Source organism: Mya arenaria, chromosome 9 (genome assembly GCF_026914265.1).
Source record: "Mya arenaria isolate MELC-2E11 chromosome 9, ASM2691426v1".
In the NCBI taxonomy this organism is placed as follows: domain Eukaryota; kingdom Metazoa; phylum Mollusca; class Bivalvia; order Myida; family Myidae; genus Mya; species Mya arenaria.
This window is the reverse complement of record NC_069130.1, coordinates 71,461,935-71,467,934: the sequence shown is the minus strand read 5'-3', so window position 1 is coordinate 71,467,934 and position 6,000 is coordinate 71,461,935.

Sequence of the window (6,000 nt, the reverse complement as noted above, 5' to 3'; positions counted from 1 at the left end):
ATTGAAATGTTTTGTTTACCACATAAAAATTTATTTGCTTTGTGTCGATTTTGTTTGATAAGCTCTTAATAGACTGAAACGAAGCGTCAGCAAATCGATTAACTTTTTACTGTTATCAAAAATACTCAAATTACTCAATAATATGAAAAGGATAAAAACGGCTTTGATTCGAGATTAAATACTTTTTGTTGTTTGTTCGTCTGATTTAAAGTGTGTAATTTTAATTTTTCGTAGTGTGATCTTATTCAGCGGAAAATAGCATGAAACGCTTAAACATGTTTGATTCGATCAAAACAATTTAATTTTGTTATAACCAGTTGCAAACTTCATAAATTAAGAAAAGGTTTTACAGCGCCAACTTGTTCGTGCTTTCCCTGACAGATATTCAAACGAAAACTATAACACTATCCCCTGACTGCTTTAAGCATGGTGACCATATTCGCCAGCATTAAACTTACCAGAGCAAATGTTATATGTTGTTCGTAGTTCGACATGCGAATGTTTTTAACCGCATGAAAAAATATTTGCTTCCAAAATGTCATTCGGGTCGGCCAACCCTATATTTAATGTAGAAAAGTGTACATAAAAGAATCAAAATGTGTTAAATTGCTTTCGAAATAACTAAAAGTGTAAAAAGAATGATGATTGAAACAAAACATTTATATATATATACTTTTTTTGGATTGAATGCCATTCAAACGGGGAATGACAATACTTCATCACCAGGGTGCGAATTTACAGTGGTCAAATAAGCGACCATTAAACATTTAATTTGCTAGTGGAATACTAACCACATGCAAACTGATTTGCTTTGCAAATATGTCGATTATGGTTGGCAGTAGATCAGATTCCATCCCATATTCAATAGACGGAAGGAGATTCAAATGTCGTAAAAATATTTTTGTACTAAATGGCATTTAAAGGGTGGATGTCAACAATTACTCCGCAAAATTACGGTGGCCATATTATACGCCTGCAATTTGTTGTTGGTTATTTGGTTTAAGAATGCTTGGCCGCGTTAGCGACCAATACACATGTAAATAGTTGTTGTGATTCGGTATTATGTTTAACGAAATGTCGAATGATTTGTTTTGAAAATATGTCGATTTCGGCTGGTAGGAGATCAGATTCCATATTCAACTTAGGGCAACGTGTGGAATTTTGATGAAACTGGTTGGGAATGGTTTAAAATACTTGAATATATGATTTTGTTTATCTTAGTGGCGGCCCAGTCGTGAAATGAGTATAACTATGTCATGCACGACGATGGTACGAACTCGCAAAAACATAACGGGTGCCCTTTTGGGTGCAGGTGGATATAAACTCATTTTATTCCAAGGAAAATAAATGTTGTTGTTTTGGAAATTAAAGGTCAAAAGACGCTTATATTTAAGAATACATTTTATGTACGGTTTTTGAAAGCAAATTCGTCCAAATTTTTGCTCTTATATTTGGCGAAAAATGACGTGTTACACTCAGAAATGATGTTTGAAACATGTCAGGTGTATGCAAGCATGATTTTTTTTTTTTTTTTGGGGGGGGGTATAGCAGTTTTCTTGTTGTTTTTTGCCAAAATTGGTATTGAAAGCGGAAAGTAGTACCATTGGGCGAAATATCGGTTGCGCGGTTGCCATTTTTACCTCCAGTTTGCTATACGGAATAGATTGATATATTTGTTGCCCATTCGACTTTGCAATTTTAGTGAACCACTTGCAAATGTATTTCCTTAAAAAAATATATTTATCATGGTTGGGCAAATACAATGATTACAGTGCTGTTCCCTGAAAAGAAAATATTTGTCACATTTTGCGGTGTAATTTCCCATAATGGCGTATAGCGTTAAAATGCCGTTTTAAACAAGCACCCCGTTTTATGCTATCAACAATTTGAAACCAACTTGTTTTTGTTTTGCCCTCTCCGGCATTAAAACCTAAAACAACAACGCTGTTTATCCGGACTGAATAACACGAAAACGTATGTTTAAATGTTTTGATTACAACCTGTTATATAATTTGCTTTGCAAAAGTGTCTATTTCGTTTGATGCGCTCTAAATAGAATAAAGTAAAGCACCAGCAAATGGATTAACTTTTTTATTGCTTTTTAACACTTTTAATTTATATGAAAAGGGTAAAGACAGTATTGATTTAAGATTAAAAATTTGTTATTGTATGTTTGACATAAGATGTGTAATTTAAATTATCCAATAGTTGGTCTTATTAATAGTGGTCTTATTTAGCGGGGAAAGGAATGAAACGCAACGAAAATACGTTTGACTCGAACAACAATTTACAAACAATTTAATTTTGTTTTAACCAGTTGTAAACATCCGTCATCAATTAGGCAAGGGTTTACCTGCACCAACTTGACATACATGTATAATCACACGAAAAAACTATAACACTAACTCTGGACTGCTAAATCATGGAGACCAAATTCGCCACAATTAAACTCACCTAAACAAATAAGTACTTGGTAGTTCGACAGTGAAATGATTTTTTAACAACATGCACAAGTATTTTGTGTGAAAATGTTTTAAGGTAAGGCCAACATTACATAAAATGTAGAAAAGTGTACTGAAATGGGATTCAGATGTGTTTTATGGTTTCGAAATGACTTGAGTTGATGAAAAGGGTAAAGAATGAAGATTCAAACAAAAAAGTTTTAGATAATGAGTTAATATCAGGTTTAACTGTAAGAACAATTTGTTTATTTTTTTTATACTAAATTGCATTCAAACGCTGGCTGGGGGAGGTCACGTTTACGTCACCCGAGGCTGCAAAATTACGGTGCCTATATTAGCGATCATTTCACATGGAATTCGTTTATGATTCGGTATTAGAATGTTTGCCCATGTAAGCGACCTTTTCACATGAAATTTGTTGATGATTCGGTATTAGAATGTTTACCCATGTAGGCGACCTCTAAACATGGAAATTGTAGATGATTTGGTATAAGAATGTTTGCCCATGTAAGCGACCTTTACACATGGAAATTGTTGTTGATGATTCGGTATTAGAATGTTTGCCCGTGTAAGCGACCATTACACATGTAAATTGTGGATGATTCGGTATTAGAATGTTTGCCCATGTAAGCGACCTCTACACATGGAAATTGTAAATGATTCGGTATTAGAATGTTTGCCCATGTAAGCGACCTTTACACATAAAAATTGTTGTTGATGATTCGGTATTAGAATGTTTGCCCATGTAAGCGACATTTTCACATGGAAATTGTTGATGATTCGGTATAACAATGTTTGCCCATGTAAGCGACCTCTACACATGGAAATTTTTGATGATTCGTTATTAGAATGTTTGCCTATGTAAGCGACCTATACACATAGAAATTGTTGCTGGTGATTTGTTATTAGAATGTTGGCCTATGTAAGCGACCTCTACACATGGAAATTGTTGCTGGTGATTCGTTATTAGAATGTTTGCCCATGTAAGCGACCTATACACATGAAAATTTTAGATGATTAGGTATTAGAATGTTTGCCCATGTAAGTGACCTTTACACATGGAAATTGTTGCTGGTGGTTCGTTATTAGAATGTTTGCCTATGTAAGCGACCTATACACATAGAAATTAATGCTGGTGATTCGTTAGTAGAATGTTTGCCTAGGTAAGCGACCTCTACACATGGAAATTGTTGCTGGTGATTCGTTATTAGAATGTTTGCTCATGTAAGCGACCTTTACACATGGAAATTGTTGCTGGTGATTCGTTATTAGAATGTTTGCCCATGTAAGCGACCTTTACACATGGAAATTGTTGCTGGTGATTCGTTATTATAATGTTTTATTAATCACATGCAGAGGTTACCGTTTTGAAAATGTGTGGTTTTGGTTTGGAGTAGGTCATATTGAACCCTACATCAAATGTCGGAAAACGTATCGAAAATGATTTAAAAGCGTTGTTATTAGTTATTGAATAGATGATGGGATTTAGGTTGAACGGCTGCTGGTCCCTTATCGTAAAAAGGTATACATATGTCCTGCAATCCGACGGTTCGAAGTCGCAAAAAATTCATCACGGGGCGCTTCTGGGCGCTAGTCTTTATGAAATTGTTTTATGTGTGGACATTTGAGGTCCCTAGACGACGCTTATATGTAATAATACATTTTATGCATGGTTAGTAAAAGCAAATTAGTCCCACTGTGTGCTCTTATAATTGGAGAGAAATGTCATTCAACATTAAGAGTGATGTTTGAAACACGACACGTATATGCAATTATGAATATGAGAAGGTTAACAGTAGTTTTGTTGTTGTTATTTTGCCATAAATGGTATTGATACCCGAACATAATCGAACACGGCATTGCCGAAATGTTGCGAAACAGTGGTCATTTTGCCCCAATTTTGTTATACGGAATATATGATTTTTTTTGTTGCCCATTCGACTTAGCAGTGTTAAGTGAACCACTTACAAACTTATTTTCTTAAAATTATTGATCATTGTTAGCCAAATACAATGATTACAGTGCTGTTAGCTTAAAATAAATAATTTGTCACATTTTCGGTGTAATAACAAAAAGCGTTAAAAATGCCGTTTGAAAAATTCAAAACAGTTGTATGCTCTCATAAAATTTGAAAAAGGTTAAACTGCACCAACTTTTTTCATTTTGCCCTCATTGGCATTCAAACGTCAAACAATAACAATTTTCCCCGGACTGAAACACACTGTGACATATTTGCCATCATTAAACTTGATGCGGGTGGTTGGAATGTCTTGTAAATTGTAAAACAACATATAAATGTATGTGCTTTGCAAATGTGTCGATTTTGTTTGATAAGCACTATACTGAAAATAGGAAAACGTCTGCAAAGTGATTAAATTGCTTTTATTGCTTTCAAAATGTGAAAAGGGTAAAAACATTATTGATTCAAAAAACAACAACATTTGTTATTGAATGTATGTGTTTTAATTGTCCCATCGTTTGGACTTATTAAGTGTGGTCTTATAAATCGAGGAATGACATGAAACGGTAGTAATTTTCTCTTTTTTTTGAATCGATAAAACGATTATAAACAACTGATGTGGACATGAGCTACAAAAGTTTCCTAAATGACCAAAATCGTAAAAAATGTCGTTGAAAACAAGCCAAACAGTTGTACACATCATAAATTTGGAAAGGTTTAACTGCAACAACTTTTTTGTTTTGCCCTGACTCAATTTCAAACGGATAACAATAACAGTGTACTTTTGGACTCTTCAATCACGATGACCATATTCGTCACCATTAAACTTACCTGAACAATTGTAATAAGTACTTTGTAGATCGACATTGGAATGGGTATTCCAGCTTTATGAAAAGGTACTTTGAAAATGTAATTCGGATTGGCCAACCCTAGTACAAATTATGTCAAGTGTTCGGAAATCGATTCAAATGTTTTATTGCTTTTAAAACAGCATGAGTTTATGAAAATGTAAAGAATGATGTTTGAAACAAAACAGTTGTATTAGATTTAGAACTTAGAAACTTTGTATCCCAGAGTACATTTTTTTTATTTTTTTTTTTATTTTTTGTACTTAATGGCCTCCAAAAGGGGGGATGTCAATAATTACTCACCAGGCTGCAAAATTACGGTGGCCAAATTAGCGACTATTACACACGGAATTTGTTGGTGATTCGGTATTAGAATAGTTTATTTATCAGATGCAGAATGTTTTGAAAATATATCGAGTTTGGTTGTATATAAGTAACGGGCCTCTAATCGTGAAGAGGGTATACTAGTAGATATGTCCCGCATACCGGTGGTACGAACTTGCAATAACGCATTACTGGGCCCTTTTGGTCCCAGGTACATCTGAACTCATTCCATGTAAATGTATTTGTATTGTGCGGTTCCAAGCTTATAATAAATAATACATTTTTAGTACGGTTTTTAAAAGCAAATTCGTCCCATTGTGTGCTCTTATATTTGACGAGAAATGACATGTAACGCTAAAAATGATGTTTGAGTCATGACAATTTTATGCAATCATGAATTTAGGAA